Source organism: Rutidosis leptorrhynchoides, chromosome 2, assembly GCF_046630445.1.
Source record: "Rutidosis leptorrhynchoides isolate AG116_Rl617_1_P2 chromosome 2, CSIRO_AGI_Rlap_v1, whole genome shotgun sequence".
Taxonomy (NCBI): domain Eukaryota; kingdom Viridiplantae; phylum Streptophyta; class Magnoliopsida; order Asterales; family Asteraceae; genus Rutidosis; species Rutidosis leptorrhynchoides.
In genome coordinates, this window is record NC_092334.1 from 676,884,264 (window position 1) to 676,905,374 (window position 21,111).

The following is a 21,111-nucleotide window of genomic DNA, read 5'->3' on the forward strand; positions in this document are numbered from 1 at the left end:
GGTTCAACTTCTCGGTCGAGGTGTTTTCAGGAATCATGAAAAGATTTGATCGAGGATTATAATTGTCGAGGTACAAATGAGGTTTAGGATGAAATCAAGTGGAAAACTTGAAGAATTTTTTTTTTTTTTTTAGTTTCATATGTTATAATCAACATTTTATTTCATTTTAATTGTCCAAAGTTAGCAGTCCAAAAGTCCGATTGTCCAATGGTTCAATAAATTCGTATATAAATTAAATATATAATATCCGAGTTAATTTATACGTATCGTGACCCGTGTACCGGTCTCAGTGTCGATCACAACTCAAACCATATATATATTTTGGAATCAACTCCAACCCTGTATAGCCAACTCCCATCTTCACATATAGAGTGTCTACAGTTGTTCTGAAATATATATATAGATGGGTCGATATGATAAGTCGAAACCTTGCATACGCGTTCCGTTATTTAAAATGTATAAAGTGCGGAAATTAAATAACAATAAATAAAATTGCGAGAATGTAAATTGCGATAAATTAAATGTTAATCAGTTAGCTGGGAACAGTTAGCCGAAACAGTTAGCGTGGAATCTTAACAATGTTCATCATAGTTAATTCGTGTGTTTCTAACCAATTTTTAATTTGTCCAATGTTTCTTCTTTATGCCACTTGTTGGATTCGGATAGGTAAAAATCCAAATATGAAATTTGATTGAAAATGGTTATTCTGAGGTGAGCGGATACGAATATCGGTGGTTGTAAGTAAGATAATAGATAACCGTTGAATCGGATTCAAGAATGTACAATATAACTTATTAATGTGAATTCTAAATATTCCTCGGGTACTACCCACCCGTTAAAATATTTTCATCATTAATAGTTTGTACGAAGGAATTTTTAATTACTATCTTTATGAAAATATACTTGCATATATATTTTCTTCAGAGATAATCATAGATTTAATGAGTCAATAAGATATTAAACTCATTTGATTTATCGTTAATTCTAGATTACATAATCTCTAAGACTTTAGAAATTACATAATCGTCATACGATACGTAAAGCGAAGATAATCGATGTAGAACGATATATAGAACGAAGATCATACTCGAAGTACAGATATTGAGTCGTGTGATGTTGATATTCGAGATACAGATTGTGATGTTGAGATTTAAGGCGCGGTTGTGATTGGGGTGATAAAGGTACTGTCGGCGTTGACGATGGTAGTACGGATTATGCTGCTGGTGCTGCTGGTGGTGTTTGTAACCTTCGCACCATATTCTCCAAAACCACTACCCGAGCACGGAGTTCGTTGACTTCTTCTATTATACCGGGATGATTGACGGTTGGAACGAGCGAATGAACAAGATTTGAAATATGGGATAGTATGTAATCATGACGAGATACTCTAGAAATGAGCGAGAAAATGGTGTTTCGAATAGGTTCGCCGGTAAGTGCTTCAGGTTCATCGTTAAGAGGACAATTTGGTGGATGGAATGGATCACCTTCTTCTTGCCTCCAGAGATTTAGTATATTACGAACCCATCCCCAATTCATCCAGAATAAATGATGGGAAATTGGTTGATCCATTCCGGTGACGCTGTTCTCGGGGCTCGAATGGAAATCCATATCGGCGTAGCTATCGAAGTCGGAGGAATTCGAACTGGATGAAGAATCCATCTTGTATAGTCGGAGAAATGAATTTTTGGTATGGAATAGATTATAGAAATTGGGTTTGGTACTCCTCAATACATAATTTACATATGTATATATAATACCAAAATCCCGTGAATTACGGAGAATCTTTGAAATACGTCAGGCAATGTCTATAGTAACAGATACGCTAGGATATGAATTTTGTCTATACACTATCGATGCACTAAATGCAGTAAGACGTGTCTAGACTTAAGAATGATAAGCAGGCAGTTCCCTAAGGATGATAAGCAGATGATTTCCGACTAGGATTGATAAGCAAAACTTTTGACAGGCAGACACGGTCAAAGTCCAGACTCACTTAATGTATCCTAACAACTACTAGTTAGACACACTAATGCAAGGCCTGGTTCGCTAAGACCAACGCTCTGATACCAACTGAAAGGATCCGAAACTAATCATCCGGACGTTGTCCATATTGATTACAAACGAATTACAATAGTTGATAACATTGCGAGGTACTTGACCTCTATATGAAACATTTTACAAACGTTGCATTTATTCTAAAAAAAAAAAAAACAATCTAATATTACATCGATTGTTGACATGATCGCCTAATATTTCATAATATCCAAATGTCCTAAACCACCATTTACTTATTAATAGTCTCTAGTGAACTTCAATGACTCGAATGCAATGTTTTTGAATCATGGCTTAAATGGTCCCGAGTAGTATCCTTAGTATGAGCTAATGCACAGCGGAAGACTTAATTCATACCTGAGAATAACATGCTTTAAAATGTCAACATAAAGTTGGTGAGATATAGGTTTAATGCCGGCAGCAATATATATATATATAGACCACAAGATTTCGTATATAAACATTTTCATAAAAATATTCTAAGTGGTTGAGCACTTGGTAACCATACTTAACATTCAATCACGTCGCATATTCCCTTTAATATGAAATCTTACTACACCGTACCAAGTGTAGTCACAAAACGAAGTACTGTGCAACCGTTGAATACTGGTCGTCCAGTCCGGTTGGGGTTGTCAGGCCCGATAGATCTATCAACAGGATTCGCGTTTACAATACCGCTGTAAATAGTAGTTACCAAGCTACAGGGAAGTATGCCAGTGGTACAACTCAACGTAGAATATATTTTTCAGTTACTTGTGTCCATAACGTAAATCATTTATAAAAACAGCGCATGTATTATCAGCCCAAAAATATTTGAAGTTTAAAAGGGGACTATATACTCACTTTCGTCTTGAAGATATGTAATTTTGACTTGGTCTCCGATTGATATCACGAACCTATCCATATATAATTTATCAATATATTTTCATTTTAAACAAACGTCACATATATATACATATAATACTTTTAATAATTCCTTAGTCCGTAGTTAGCAGCTCGATGTTAGTAATTCAATTTTAATGGTTCATTTTTAGGTGTTTAATAAACCCCCAACGGAATAAATAAAACCCCATCGTATATGTATTGGTCGAGATTAATCTTGACCCACGGTACCGGTGTTGTCAAATGACGTGTTGCGTACATAAAGTACCGGTGTTGTCAAATGACGTGTTGCGTACAATCATGGGATCTTATGATTAATCTTCTCGTATTGTTTACGGGTGATCCTGAACCATATAAAATTAAATTATGAGTACATATATATAAAATATCATGTTATTTTAGAAAGATGTGATTTATTTAATTTTTTCTCCAATTAATCCCGAAGTTAAACTAGTCTTGGATAACCAATTTTGTTTCGGTCATAGTTTCTTCGTTACAACTCCGTTTTCGTTGATTCAACTTGCCATCTCCTTGGATCGAGTCCCTCTTTAAGACTATGAACTGTAAATACCTTAGTTTGTATTCAAAATCACACGGCATAGGTGAAACTTTAGTGAAACTTATGAAGTTAAACATTTTCCTTTATGTAAACAACCTTAAATGATTATTTTTTTAAAAATACTTATACTTTGAATTAAATCATGAAATTTTTATGTGTTATCATATTCATAGTAAAAATCATTTTTCCAGAGAATAAACCTCCAATTCAAAGTTTAAAATGGTTTTTAATTATTCAACCCAAAACAGCCCCCTGTTGCACTCCGACGTCGTAAAAACAGTTTTTAAGGTAATCTTTGAAAAACCAAGTTATACCTTGTTAAGTTAGCATATATTTAAGTTATATTACAGGTCTTGAAGTATTTTAAAAGTTAAGTTAGAAGGATCTATTTAGTTTGCAAACAAGTTTGAAAACTTTCAAACTATGTTCTTGTTGTTAAAATTGTATACCACAAAATATGATAGCTATATATATATGAATCGAATAAAGTTATGAACATAGTTACTACCTCAAGTTCCTTGGACAAGGTTGCTGTAAAAGAGGAGTAAGAAGCTAGAACCAAAAGGGTGATGGAAGTGGATGAAAGATTGGAAGTAAGTTTGTGTTCTTGGAAGGATTTCTTGAAGTGTTTTTGTAAGGTTTTCTTATGAGGTTTAAGTGTTGTTTTTGAAGCTAAATGATGGGGAAAATGCTTGGAGATGATTAAGTATGAAGTTAAGAGTATTTTGAGAGAGAAATGGAAGTGTAAGTATGAGAAAATGGGGTGAAGAAATGGTGTGCATGCATAAAAACGTTTTTAGGTTATAAAGGAAAAAAAAGATACCTAACTTTGTTTTCTTGCTAAATAATTCATACTACTTGACAAATGGTTGGTTCCACATGTTTCTTAATCATTTAAGGCTGCTAAGGAGTAGATTTTTATTGGTATATACCAATAGTAAATACATCTAGAAGCTGCGTATGATACGGGTACATATACCCTAGGTATACGTATAGAAATCTTTGAGAAAACGGAACGAGGATTCAAATATAGCTATCTTTTGTAAATATACTTATATTGTTTTATGTATTTAAGTCTTTAAAAGTGATTAAATACATTACTTATACGATATATGTATAAACATTATAGGTCATAAGTATTTAAGTCAAATAACGTTACGTATGGTTATCGTTTTGAAAACTTAAGTTAGTAGTTTCAAAATATACTTATAACTTATTGTTATTAATACAAAATGAGATATTAAAACATTCTTAGATCATGTTAAATATGTATATATACATATATATACACAAACGTATAATTATCATATATTATATAGTTCGTGATATCATCGGTCAAACTAGACGGTCAAACGTTGTGTAAAACTCTTTTCGTAAACATAAGTCTCAACAATTTGGATTGCTTATCATGTTGGTAAGGTTTAATTTATGTAAATATTAATCTTATAAGTATAGAACGATCGAAAAAGTGCGGGTCAACTTTAGGGTTTTTGCTTATCGTGTCGGAACCATATAGAGATTAGAGTTTAAATTTGGTCGGAAATTTCCGGGTCGTTACACAGCGTAATAGTAGCGATCGAAAAATAATTGAAGGATAGTGGCAGAATGTAACGAGATTGGTTGAGTTGGTTGTGGCGGTTATAGTGATGGTGAGATGGTTATATACGGGTACAGTGGTGATGGTTGTAAAAGTGATGATAGTGGTGGTTTTGGGTTGGGTTTCCCCAGTTGTAACAAAGGTTGATCAAAGAAGTAATGAAGGTGGTTTAGAGTGTTTGGTTGTTGTCTTAGCAAAAGAAGAAGAAAAGAACTTGTTGGGTTTCCTTCATGGTTTACGACTTGAACCGAATAGAAGGCAACAATTTAGTTACAACAATTTATGATGGGTTTTCGTTGATGGTGTTCCTGTTTGAAGGTTTACGAATTGTAACAGAAATAGATATAGCAACAAGAGATAACAGTTATAATTAGTTGGTTCGTTCTTGGTTTGATAAAAAAATGAAAGTGTAAAATATATTGATAGATTGTTTGGTGACATACAATGAATGGTGAGATGGTTAAGATGGTGTTTACTAGCGAAGTAATGAAAGAAAGGGAAAGATGATTATTGTTCTTCAAGATGCAAGATAATATATATATATATATATATATATATATACATATATATATATATATATATATATATATATATATATATATCCCGATATATCCATTTCGCATATCATCAATCTATATCATATTATTAATCAACTTTTAGGTAGCAAACATGGGTGGGGTTGTTTGTAGAGATTCCTTGTGTAGACAATTGATCACGGGCGAGGGAAAAACAGGAAAAGAGAGAAAAAGCGAAATAAGATGATAGTGATATGGAACAATAATCATGCACAAATATCTATATATATCTATATCTTGTTCTTTGATTATATTATACAGAGTAATTAATAATTAATAAACCTATTAATAATTATAATACCATTTATATTTATAATAATAATAATAATAATAATAATACTAATATAACAATGATGTTAATAACAACAACCTTGATAAAGATAATAATAATAATAATAATACGTATTCATTAATAATAACTAAAATTGTAATCTTACTACTAATTAAGATATGGATAATGATAACAATAATACTAATAACAATAGCGATTATACAACAAATCAATTGTATAAAATTTCATATTTATATATTATATATAATAATAATAATACACATGTATTAAAATTCCTACCTATATATTTTATATTGAAAGTAATAATATTACTACTACTGATATTAATATTAATATCAGTATTGATAATAATAATGAAAGTACTCATAATAATATTAATATAACCATTATGTTTTAATTTATTATTTATTATTAACTATGTAATATTTAATGATCATATAATATATATAACCTTTATTGAATGTTTGATATTTATACATTTTATATATATTACAATATATATGTGATTATTAATTATTCATAAAATAAAAATCATATTTACACAAATATATGTATATTCATTTTAATAGCAGTTTAATTATTCTATATATTACTTTGACATTTTCAGTTCAAATAATTATATTGTATTTTATTAATTCAAACTATTATGTATGCTTTATATTTATTTTTACAATATATATATATATATATATATATATATATATATATATATATATATATACAACAATTGTTCGTGAATCGCCGGGAATAGTCAAGGTCAAATGAGTTCATGTAACAGTTCAAAAATTTTTGAGACTCAACATTATAGACTTTTGCTTATCGTATCGAAATCATATAAAGATTAAGTTTAAATTTTGGTCGGAAATTTCCGGGTCGTCACAGACTGTATTTGAAGGAAGTCGTCTCCAGACATGGAATACCAATCTCTATTATCTCTGATAGGGATGGCAGATTTATTTCAAGATTCTGGCAGACATTACAGCAAGCATTGGGAACTCGTCTAGACATGAGTACTGCCTATCATCCACAAACTGATGGGCAGAGCGAAAGGACGATACAAACGCTTGAAGACATGCTACGAGCTTGTGTTATTGATTTCGGAAACAGTTGGGATCGACATCTACCGTTAGCGGAATTTTCCTACAACAACAGCTACCATTCAAGCATCGAGATGGCGCCGTTTGAAGCACTTTATGGTAGAAAGTGCAGGTCTCCGATTTGTTGGAGTGAAGTGGGGGATAGACAGATTACGGGTCCGGAGATAATACAAGAAACTACCGAGAAAATTATCCAAATTCAACAAAGATTGAAAACCGCCCAGAGTCGACAAAAGAGCTACGCGGACAGTAAAAGAAAAGATATAGAGTTTGAAATTGGAGAAATGGTCATGCTTAAGGTTTCACCTTGGAAAGGCGTTGTTCGATTTGGTAAATGGGGGAAACTAAATCCAAGGTACATTGGACCATTCAAGATTATAGATCGTGTCGGACCAGTAGCTTACCAACTGGAGCTACCTCAACAACTCGCGACTGTACGTAACACTTTCCACGTCTCAAATTTGAAGAAATATTTTGCTAAAGAAGATCTCACTATTCCGTTGGACGAAATCCAAATCAATGAAAAACTTCAATTCATTGAAGAACCCGTCGAAATAATGGATCGTGAGGTTAAGAGACTTAAACAAAACAAGATACCGATTGTTAAGGTTCGATGAAATGCTCGTAGAGGACCCGAGTTCACCTGGGAGCGTGAAGATCAGATGAAGAAGAAATACCCGCATTTATTTCCAGAAGATACGTCAACACCTCCAACTGCTTAAAATTTCGGGACGAAATTTATTTAACGGGTAGGTACTGTAGTGACCCGAACTTTTCCATGTTTATATATATATATTAAATGAAATTGTTATTTACATGATTAAGTGTTTCCAACATGTTAAGCAATCAAACTTGTTAAGACTTGATTAATTGAAATAGGTTTCATATAGACAATTGACCACCCAAGTTGACCGGTGATTCACGAACGTTAAAACTTGTAAAAACTATACGATAACATATATATGGTTATATATATATAGTTAACATGATTTTATTATAAGTATGTATCTCATTAGGTATTTTAACAATGAGTTATATACATAAAAATGAGACTATTAATTTAAGAAACTCGAAAACGATATATATAACGATTATCGTTATAACAACGTCTTACTAGGTACATATGAATCATATTAAGATATTGATACACTTGGTTAATTATGTTAAATGATAAGTAAATATATTATTAATTGTATTAACAATGAAATACATATGTAAAAATAAGACTACTAACTTAATGATTTCGAAACGAGACATATATGTAACGATTATCGTTGTAACGACATTTAACTGTATATATATCATACTAAGATATATTATATATCATAATATCATGATAATATAACAATTTAACATCTCATTTGTTATAATAAACAATGGGTTAACAACATTCAACAAGATCGTTAACCTAAAGGTTTCAAAACAACATTTACATGTAACGACTAACGATGACTTAACGACTCAGTTAAAATGTATATACATGTAGTGTTTTAATATGTATTCATACACTTTTGAAAGACTTCAATACACTTATCAAAATACTTCTACTTAACAAAAATGCTTACAATTACATCCTCGTTCAGTTTCATCAACAATTCTACTCGTATGCACCCGTATTCGTACAATACACAGCTTTTAAATGTATGTACTATTGGTATATACACTCCAATGATCAGCTCTTAGCAGCCCATGTGAGTCACCTAACACATGTGGGAACTATCGTTTGGCAACTAGCATGAAATATCTCATAAAATTACAAAAATATGAGTAATCATTCATGACTTATTTACATGAAAACAAAATTACATATCCTTTATATCTAATCCATACACCAACGACCAAAAACACCTACAAACACTTTCATTCTTCAATTTTCTTCATCTAATTGATCTCTCTCAAGTTCTATCTTCAAGTTCTAAGTGTTCTTCATAAATTCCAAAAGTTCTAGTTTCATAAAATCAAGAATACTTCCAAGATTGCAAGTTTACTTCCAAGTTTTCTAAATCCATTCCAAGTAATCATCCAAGATCAAGAAACCTTTGTTACTTACAGTAGGTTATCTTTCTAATACAAGGTAATAATCATAATCAAACTTTAATTCAATTTCTATAACTATAACAATCTTATTTCGAGTGGAAATCTTACTTGAAATTGTTTTCGTGTCATGATTCTGCTTCAAGAACTTTCAAGCCATCCAAGGATCCTTTGAAGCTAGATCTATTTTTCTCATTTCCAGTAGGCTTATCCAAGGAACTTGAGGTAGTAATGATGTTCATAACATCATTCGATTCATACATATAAAGCTATCTTATTCGAAGGTTTAAACTTGTAATTACTAGAACATAGTTTAGTTAATTCTAAACTTGTTCGCAAATAAAAGTTAATCCTTCTAACCTGACTTTTAAAATCAACTAAAAAAATGTTCTATATCTATATGATATGCTAACTTAATGATTTAAAACCTGAAAACACGAAAAACACCGTAAAATCGGATTTACGCCGTCGTAGTAACACCGCGGGCTGTTTTGGGTTAGTTAATTAAAAACTATGATAAACTTTGATTTAAAAATTGTTATTCTGGGAAAATGATTTTTATTATGAACATGAAACTATATCCAAAAATTATGGTTAAACTCAAAGTGGAAGTATGTTTTCTAAAATGGTCATCTAGACGTCGTTCTTTCGACTGAAATGACTACCTTTACAAAAACAACTTGTAACTTATTTTTCTGACTATAAACCTATACTTTTTCTGTTTAGATTCATAAAATAGAGTTCAATATGAAACCATAGCAATTTGATTCACTCAAAATGGATTTAAAATGAAGAAGTTATGGGTAAAATAAGATTGGATAATTTTTCTCATTTTAGCTACGTGAAAATTGGTAACAAATCTATTCCAACCATAACTTAATCAACTTGTATTGTATATTATGTAATCTTGAGATACCATAGACACGTATACAATGTTTCGACCTATCATGTCGACACATCTATATATATTTCGGAACAACCATAGACACTCTATATGTGAATGTTGGAGTTAGCTATACAGGGTTGAGGTTGATTCCAAAATATATATAGTTTGAGTTGTGATCAATACTGAGATACGTATACACTGGGTCGTGGATTGATTCAAGATAATATTTATCGATTTATTTCTGTACATCTAACTGTGGACAACTAGTTGTAGGTTACTAACGAGGACAGCTGACTTAATAAACTTAAAACATCAAAATATATTAAAAGTATTGTAAATATATTTTGAACATACTTTGATATATATGTATATATTGTTATAGGTTCGTGAATCAACCAGTGGCCAAGTCTTACTTCCTGACGAAGTAAAAATCTGTGAAAGTGAGTTATAGTCCCACTTTTAAAATCTAATATTTTTGAGATGAGAATACATGCAGGTTTTATAAATGATTTACAAAATAGACACAAGTACGTGAAACTACATTCTATGGTTGAATTATCGAAATCGAATATGCCCCTTTTTATTAAGTCTGGTAATCTAAGAATTAGGGAACAGACACCCTAATTGACGCGAATCCTAAAGATAGATCTATTGGGCCCAACAAGCCCCATCCAAAGTACCGGATGCTTTAGTACTTCGAAATTTATATCATATCCGAAGGGTGTCCCGGAATGATGGTGATATTCTTATATATGCATCTTGTTAATGTCGGTTACCAGGTGTTCACCATATGAATGATTATTATCTCTATGTATGGGATGTGTATTGAAATATGAAATCTGGTGGTCTATTGTTACAATTTGATATATATAGGTTAAACCTATAACTCACCAACATTTTTGTTGACGTTTAAAGCATGTTTATTCTCAGGTGAATACTAAGAGCTTTCGCTGTTGCATACTAAAATAAGGACAAGATTTGGAGTCCATGTTTGTATGATATTGTGTAAAAACTGCATTCAAGAAACTGATTTAGATGTAACATATTTGTATTGTAAACCATTATGTAATGGTCGTGTGTAAACAGGATATTTTAGATTATCATTATTTGATAATCTACGTAAAGCTTTTTAAACCTTTATGTATGAAATAAAGGTTATGGTTTGTTTTAAAATGAATGCAGTCTTTGAAAAACGTCTCATATAGAGGTCAAAACCTCGCAACGAAATCAATTAATATGGAACGTTTTTAATCAATAAGAACGGGACATTTCATTGTCCCCGTTCGCTTCTCCTTTGATGCCTTTCGCGCCTCGTTTTCATTTTTCTCCGGACATTTATCCCTGTGCCGCTGCTCTCCCGCTCGTTCACCACTTGTTCGTGAGTTGAATACGTGGTTTGGGTGATTCCGTGTTCGGGTTGGGGTGGTTTGCGGTGGATTTTGGTGCTCTTGGTTTCGATTTCGGGTCATCAGATTGGCCTTCGAAGTGAGTTTGGTGAACCTCATTGGAGCGTTTCATATTCTCCACCGCCGACAGGTTCGATTTTTGTGGGTTTCGTGGTTGTGGATTTCGATTCGTGGATTTGTGGTAATTTTCGTGGGATTATGGTATTCGGTAATCGTGAGTGTGAGTTGATTCGTGGTTGCCAATATGTGATTGTCGATTGGTTTCATTTCTGGATCGTGGTCATCGGTGGTTGATCGTGGTGGTTGCTGAGAAGACTTGAAGTCGTGATTGTTGATTCGTGGTTTCCGATTTGTGATTGTCGATTGGTTTCGTTTGTGGATCATGGTTATCGGTTGTTGATTCGAGTGTATTGTTTTAGTCGTGTGTTTCGAGTGTATTGAAGTCGTGAGTTTTAGAATCGTGATGGTGTAGGTTGCCAATTAATCGTGTATTGTTTTAGTCGTCTCGTGTTACATTGTAGAATGATAGTCGGAGGTCGTGTTATGTATTCGAGTTATGTAATCCCTAGCATCTTGCTAGTTTTATAATTTTAATAATATAATTATTGCCTTTCAAAAAAAAAAAAATATATAATGGTGTAAATAGTTCAAATAGATTTCCATCCAATGCCAGTTAAGGTGATTATCTTAACAAATATTGTAGTTGCACAATATGGTTGTATCCAAATCTACACGCTACTTGGTAAACCAAAAACATATAAATAAACAAATAATTTTAACAATGAAATTTCCCTACTGAAATATCTTGATGCACCTTTACACAATTACTGAAGATTTAAATTAGATACAAGATAGAGTTCATACCGATGTCATGACTAGCTTTTGCAGAAACAGGATATAAAACAGTACATATTTCATTCCCATAATTGGGCAGCTCTGAAGCTCTACCATATCCATCCATAAAAATAGAACAACAGACATCAAGGTTACTTTGTCAAAGGTAGATGGCCGCCCAAGTAGTTCGGCCAAGAAAATTCATTAGTGCAATTTGTACAATGTATTTCACGACTCAAACTTACAATTTGAATCCCAAGTGATGATGATATCAACAAGGTTGGAGAACTCGGACCTCGGGGAGATCTCGTTTGGTCATTTTTGGGGAGATCTCGGCATCTTGGGGAGATCGTACGTTGACTTACGTTTACTTTTGTGATTTTTATATCTTTTGTTCTACACCTCTGATTTTTTTTAAAAAAAATTCTGGTATCAGTTTTCATTGTGTAGATTAAGAAAAAAAATATATTTTTTAATGGCTTGTTAACATACATCTGATGTATGTTAACAGCTATTCATACACCTGATGTATGATAACAAAAAAAAAAAAAAAAAAAAAGAGAAAAAATGACTTTTGATTAATGAAAAACAGTGTTTAGGGTTTAGATTTAGGGTTTAGAATGAATTTTTAATACGAACGGTTTAGAGTTTAGGGTTTAGGGGTTAGGGTTTTGGGTTTTGGGTTTAGGGACTAAACCCAAAACCCTAACCCCTAAACCCTAAACTCTAAATAGGGTTGAATTTAAAAAAAAATAATAACTCAAAACAGGTTAACATACATCAGATGTATGATAAGCTGCTTTCAAAATTTTTTAAAAAAAAAAAAAAACTTTTTTTTTTCTGAATCTACACAATGAATGCTATTTTCATAAATTTTTATTTTTTAAATTAGAGCTGTAGAATTAAAGATATAAAAAAAACAAAATCACTTATCCCCTTATCTCCAAATTAGTGCTTATCCCTTGATCTCTCACCTATATATATATATATATATATATATATATATATATAAGGATCAAGAGGGAAGTAACCAATCGGGGGGAAGCGGGGGAGAAGCAAAAACTTTTTTTTTCGTTTTTTGAAAAAACTTTGTTCACAAACATTATAGATGGGATGAAAATATGAACATTTAGTAGACACTTTGTGATAAATGTTTTTATTTTGGCGGAAAAACGCTCGAAGAAGTAATATATAACAATTATCGTGTTTTTTGAGCGTATGTTGAGGTTTTAGTTATTGGGGTTTAGATATTAGGGTTTAGATATTAGGGTTTAGAAATTTAAAGTTTAGGGTTTAGATTTAGGATTTAGATTGAGTTTTTAACACGAACGGTTTAGAGTTTAGGGTTTAGGGTTTAGGGTTTGGTGTTTTGGGTTTATGGAATAAACCCAAAACACCAAACCCTAAACCCTAAACTCTAAATCGGGCTAAATTTTACTTCACAAAACATGAAAAAAACGTTCATATTATTCACGAACAATATTATCTTGAATGTTATTTTTGTCGATCGTTTTCCCGCCTAAATAATAAAATTCATCACGAAGTGTCTTTTCTAAATGTTCATATTTTCGTATCATCTTGATGCCGGAAAAAAAAAATCCAAAAAAAAAATAAAAATTTTGTTTCCCCCCGCTTCTCCCCGATTGGTTAGTTCCCCATTGATCCTGCCGCTATATATATATATATATATATATATATATATATATATATATATATATATATATATATATATATATATATATATATACACACACACACACACACACACATTTTTACGAGATTTTACAAGAAAATCCGAGAAATTAAGAGAAAATCTGAACAATGAGCGAGAAAATCCGAGAAATCGTGGTTTTGACCAAGTTTAACCCCGTTGACCGAGAAATCTCGCGAGATGGACATCTCGTCTTGGTTCCTTCCAAAAACGAGATCTCAGCGAGAAATAACGAGTTTGACAACATTAGAGATCAGTAAATTTAATCTTTCACGAAAGAAATATATACAACTGGATGATGAATCAAAGAGACACGAGGGTACCAGTAAATAGTTAAGAAAGTCCGTCCAGATCAGGCAAGTGTGTGTGATAAATCAGAAGAAGTTCCAAACAATTGATCCCAAGTGCTGCCTATTCAATAAAAGAAAGAAAAAAAAAAAACACCACCAAACTATCAGAACCATAACAGATCTTACAGATTTTACAGTGTCGTAGCACTGTCTAGTAAAGCATGAATTATATTATATAATGTTACAAACCCAAAACAGAGACGGCTTCATAGAAATCATGCTATCATACTCGATATATAAATGATACACATTTTTCATGAACATAAAGTCACCTAAAAATTGGATACTTTGGAGTCACGTCAATACTTTACTACCAGGACACCAAGTCATCAACCACTAGGCAACCTTGGTTATGGTTTTTCCAATTATAATATTATGATTATGATGTGAAACAATGTATGAAAAAGACAGCCAATTTCTCTCCACTACAAAATTTAGAGACTATCATAATCAATTATCCAAAATGTTCGTTTATAAACGATACATGTAACATGCGATGATTTACACCTACGTGCCGTAAAGCAAACTGTTCAAACACCAATCAACATCAGAATGCTATTTACACCACGTTTCATTCTATAAACATACTAAAACAACTAGATATCTTGCTGGAAATGTAAGTTTAGTAAACTAAAAGAATGAATAAGTGAAAGTAGAATGTGTTGGATTGATTTTCAATGCTTACAATCAACAAGCTTAAATACAAGATTAAAGTACATACAACATGATTAGAAACATCTACCACACTTGTTAAAGCCATACAACATGAAAGAAAGTAGTCCAACAAAACCATAAATGAGAAAATTAAGGGATTAGTTTGGAGTCAAAATGAATTAGTTGAGCATATTTGCACTAATTTTAACACTCCCTCTTCGTGCAAACTCCCGATCAACAATCTCCAACGCCTCTCGAAATTCCATGAACTTGGCCTTCATTAGAGTTTTAGTAAAGATGTCGGCTACTTGAGCATTAGTCCTTACATTTGCTAGCTCGATCTCCCCGCTAAGAACCTTTTCAAGTATGTCACCAATCAATCTTCTTAACCAAGTACATTCTTGAGCCGCCATTGTTGCAGCTATGTATTCCGCTTCCGTGCTAGACAAAGCAACAACTTCTTGCTTCTTGCTACACCATGAAATAACAGCGGAACCCATGTTAAAACAGTAACCCGAAGTTGAATGGCGATCATTTGGGTCTCCCATCCAATCTGCATCAACGAAACCATTTAATAAAACATTATCACACTTCTTATACCACAAGTCGTGGCCTATTGATCCTTTCACATAACGAAGGATCCTTTTTGTTGCATCAAGATGAACATTAGTTGGACATTGCATAAATTGTGAAACAATGCCAACCGAGTAAGCAATTTCCGGCCTTGTGATGGTTAGATAGATCAAACTTCCAACCATTTGTCGGAACAACTTCACATCCTTGAGCTCTTTTCCTTGATCTTTCTTCATTTTTAGGTTTGGTTCCATTGGAGTAGTCATAGGCTTTGACTCCCCCATGTTGAAACGTTCTAAGAGACTTCTTGCATAACCCCTTTGAGAGATAAAGTACCCGTTTTCTAATTTATCAACTTCCAAGCCAAGAAAACATCCAATCTCCCCCAGATTCTTCATTTCAAAACGAAACGAAAGATCATCACTTAAACGAGAGATTTCTGACTCGTTTTCTCCGGTGATAATCATGTCATCAACGTATAATAACACCAAAACATGGAAACCTGGTTCTTTCTTTACAAACAAACTAGAATCCGCATCAGAAATCTTAAAACCACAAAAGACACGGTATTGTGCAACCTTACCATACCAAGCTCTCGGAGCTTGTTTCAAGCCATAAAGAGCTTTCTTCAACCGACACACATATTCTGGAAATTGATTTAAAATGAACCCAATAGGTTCTTCCATGAACACCTCACGATCAAGCTCTCCATATAGAAAAACATTCTTTACATCAAGTTGCCACAATTTCCACCCTTTGTAAGCCGCTAGTGAGATTATTGTTCTCACCATTACCATTTTAGCCACGGGGCTAAAAGTTTCATCATAATCAAGCCCATAACTTTGACAAAAGCCACGAGCCACCAGCCGAGCCTTGAACCTATTAATGGTTCCATCCGAGTTCTTCTTCGAACGGTAGACCCATTTGCAAGTAACCGGTTTACATGCTTCCGGTTTCTTGACAAGCTCCCAAGTTTCATTCTTTTTCAATGCATCAATCTCCTCTTGCATTGCTTTTCTCCAATCCGAAGAATCTTTAGCTTCTTCATAACATGTTGGTTCTTCAGTTAAGCCACCTGAAAAGAAACAAGTTGTGATTGTGTTCACCTCATAGTCACTTAGATGTCTTGGTTGTTTATTTTCTCTTGTTGACCTTCTAACTTGAGTTGGTACTTCTTCACTAGGTGCCTCTTCTTGAGTTTGAGAAACACCATCATTCTCACTTTCTTCTTGAGTGTCGAAGCTAGGAAACATAAATTTGTAATCTCTATTTTCTTCACCATTTTTGCTTGATTCAGAAAATTTAGAAGACACTTCATCAAATACCACATCTCTTGAAGTGGTAAACTTCTTTGTTTCTTGATCCATACACCTCCAACCTTTCCTGTGAGAATCATAACCAACAAAAATACACTTTCGAGCTTTTGGGTCAAGTTTGGTTCGGTTAGCTTTTGGAACATGAACATAACAAATAGAACCAAACACCCTAAAAATAGCTTTGGCTTTTGACCATAAGCTAGCTCAAAAGCTGATTTTTGTGTACCTGGCCAAGATGGTAACCGATTAGACACATGACAAGCACATTGAAGTGCTTCCGCCCATAGCTCTCTAGGCAACCTTTTGTCATGTAACCAAGATAAGCATATTGAAACAAGGTAAGCAATCTTTCTTTCTGAAACCCCATTTTGTTGTGGAGTATCCGGACAAGTCATTTGGCGAGAAATACCATTTGTTTTACAATAAGTAAAGAAATCATTTGACATGAATTCTCCACCATTATCACACCTAAGAGCTTTTACCTTTCTCCCAAATTCTGATTCTACCGCTTCTTTGAACTCTATGAACTTTGATAAGGCTTGACTTTTCTCCTTTAGAAATTTCACCCAAGTAAACCGAGAATAGTCATCAATTAACACCATGACATAGCAATGACCGCTATAACTTGGTGTTTATGTTGGCCTCATCAAGTCCGTATGAATTAAGTCAAGCAAACTTTGTTTTCGATTTGTTAACTTCTTATATGGAAGTCGGTGTGACTTTCCATATTGACATCCTTGGCATATTACTTCCTCATGAATATTCTTTAATTGAGGAATTCCATCAACTAGCTTATGTGAGAATATCTTTTGCACCATTTGATATCCCACATGGCCTAGTCTAGCATGCCAAATAGCTCTGTTGTCGGTTTGACTTGTTTTCTTCACATAAGCCTCACCTGCGAACAACACAAACAAAGAACCTTTCTTTTCTCCCGTGAAAAGAACATCACCCACAATCTCCTTGACATTCTCAAGGACTTTCACATCCGTTGGACTAAAAAGAACATGTTTTCCAGATTCGGTAATTTGAGGTACCGAAACTAGATTCTTGGTCAATTTAGGAACAAGATAAACATCTTCCAAAGTAAAAGTATTATTATTAACATCAATAATAGCATTACCTTCCTTTTTAACCGGATGAGTTGAGTGGTCAGCCGTGATTACAACTCGATTTTAATTGTGATCTCTAACGTCATGAAGAAGAGTTCCATCACCGGTCACGTGATGAGAGCAACCCGAATCAACAATCCATTGATTCTTCTTAACAACCGTATCAACGGTAAAACATTGCTCCCATTTGACTTCATCATCATCGTTGCTTGAACAAGCCATGTTTGCTTTTGTGACTTTCAAACGACAATATCTCTTGATGTGACCAACCTTCCCGCACTTGTAACATGTGGGAGGTTTCTTCTCATAGTTACTTTTGTAACTAGTTTGCTCTTCTTCTTTTTCTTTGCTAGAAGAACCTTTCTTAAAGTTCTTCCCTTTTGAAAACAATACCGCATCATTTTCAAATCCTTTAGCCATTTGCTTGGCCAAAGCTTCTTGATTAGAGAGTAAATTTTCTAATTCTTCAACCGAAGGTTGAGTAGCCCACCCCTGAATAGAGGTTATGAACGGAACGTACTCTTTCTTCAAACCGCGAATTAAATATCTTCGCAGCCGAGATTCACTGATTTTCTCGTTTGAATCAATCTCTGAAATTTCAGAACAAAGATTTTTGACCCGTAAAAAATATTCAGAAACTGACATACCTTCTTGTCTTGAGATTGCTAACTCATTTTCCAAGAATTGCAACCGTGCGGTATTCTTCTTGCTAAAGAGTTTCTCAAGAGTATCCCAAACCTCCTTTGACGAGTTAAGATCACAAACGTGTTCTATGAACTCTTTACTAATTGATGTCCTCAACGCAAAGAGAGCCTTCCCACACTTGATCTTCCATTTTCTTCGTGACTCGCCTTGCTCAAGAGTTTCTACGGGAATTATGGCATCACTTCCGGCCACAAGTTCCCATAGGTCTTGACTTTGGAGATAAGCTTCCATACACATCTTCCAATACTTGTAGTTGTTGCCTACAAGTCTTTCCATGCCGTTGATCATACCACCGTTGTTTACATTTGAAACTTCCATTTTTGATAGCAAGAATTTAGCTTTGTAACTTTGAGTATTTGCACACAAAGATTAATTTTAAAACCTTGCTCTAGATACCATAAAACAACTAGATATCTTGCTGGAAATATAAGTTTAATAAACTAAAAGAATGAATAAGTGAAAGTAGAATGTGTTGGATTGATTTTCAATGCTTACAATCAACAAGCTTAAATACAAGATTAAAGTACATACAACATGATTAGATACATCTACCACACTTGTTAAAGCCATACAACATGAAAGAAAGAAAGTAGTCCAACAAAACCATAAATGAGAAAATTAAGGGATTAGTTTGGAGTCAAAATGAATTAGTTGAGCATATTTGCACTAATTTTAACACATACATCTCAATTCTATATAGTAAAAAAAAAAAAAAAAACCACCTAATTACAATCAGTGCAATAAATAATTTACAGTCATCGGTCAGGATTACGCAAAATCATCAGTACATATATCAATAAAATCAATGCATGATGATAATTACAACCACTAATTAAAACAATTTAATTTCAAATTTTAGCAAGATAGATGCAGTATTAAGCATCCCTAAACATAATCTTCCCCATTTTCATCTCACAAAGATTTAGTACAAAAACAGAATAGTACAAAAACTATTAAAACGCAATCGAATCCAGTAATAGTACAAAAACAGAACCAATATGAGAAAAGAATTTACAAGAGCTTTGATGAGTTTGCCATTTTTTTACCACGTTCTCTGGTAACAACAACTCATTGATTCGAAAACGACGTCGGCGTAGAAGTAGCTCTTATGTTTAGCGGCTGAAATTGAGTTCGCCGGCGGTGATGCGGTGGTTGTAGCGGTGGAGAGAGAAAATTGAAGTGAATTCATGGCAGTCAAACGTTGAACGATGGTGGAGGAACGTGTTGGTTTGACTTTGATTTCAGTCTAACACCTGTTTGATAACTACTTTCCTTTTTGGTATTCCGTACTTCTTTCTATATTTGCCATACACACTTCCTTTAAATCCTTTATCTAGATACTTTTATAGTTATATAGTTATATACCTTGTACTTTTAATTTTGTTTAATTTGCACACTTTAAGTTTTTCAATTTTTTTTTTCAATGGTGATATCGGCATCACCCAAAAGGAACTTAACCACCTTCGCGATCATATGTCAGCCACACACACATTAGGAGGAAATCCAATTCGCGACGATGTTAGCAGTACAATCGAATGTTAGGTAAAACCCCCCGAAACTTGAACCTACTCGAGTGGTCCAGTGGTTCACCCCTTTGCACTTGTGCATTGGGATGGGGGTGGGAGGTCTCAAATTCGAGTCTCTCCCCTGAAAAATATCTGTGGGATTTATTTCCTGAGAGTCGGATTGCCCCGGGAAGGTTTTACTGACCCGTTGCAGGACCCAGGTCCGACCGCCTGCCCCTCAGGATGGTTTAAGGTTCGAATTCTTGTAATGCGGTTCGGGTTTCCTGTCCGAAAGCGCGTGCGTGCGTGGAAAATGAGAGTATTCGATGCCAGCAACTTGCCTTTCAAAAAAAAAAATCAAATCGCAAATCGCATTGATGTTGGCAGTATCATCAAAGGTTAGAAACTCCTACTTAAAGTGACAATGGAACCTAAGTTGGCAGTACCCCAAGTTGGATATGGTTTCATATGTAAACAGAGGGTATCTATATTTACACACCTTTAGCTTTAAGTTGTTCAGAGTTTTCTTTAAATTGTTAGAGGTGGTTAATGTGCATTAAATGATTGTACAATTTAAAAAGTGTCCCTTTTAAGTCATTACATAATCGCTAAGTACAATACTTTAAAGCACAATAACGACAACCATAAATGCTATAAAGACTATCGTTAAAAATTCTTTTATTTATATAAAGATTGAAGCATTTACTTAAATTATGGTTGCTAGTTGCTACTATACTTTGTTTTCCTTGTATTAGATTATATTACATGAAAATTAGACCCTAAACATGTGCTGCTATCGCTTTCTTCAACTTACATTACACTTTATGTTTCACATAATATTTGTAACATATAAATTGTCAAGCACAATTTTAGATAATTTATATGCATCACTCCCAATACAGTTTAATTATGTTATATTCAAAGAAGATGAATCAAGAAGTTTTAGTGTGAACTTTATTGGAGGACATACA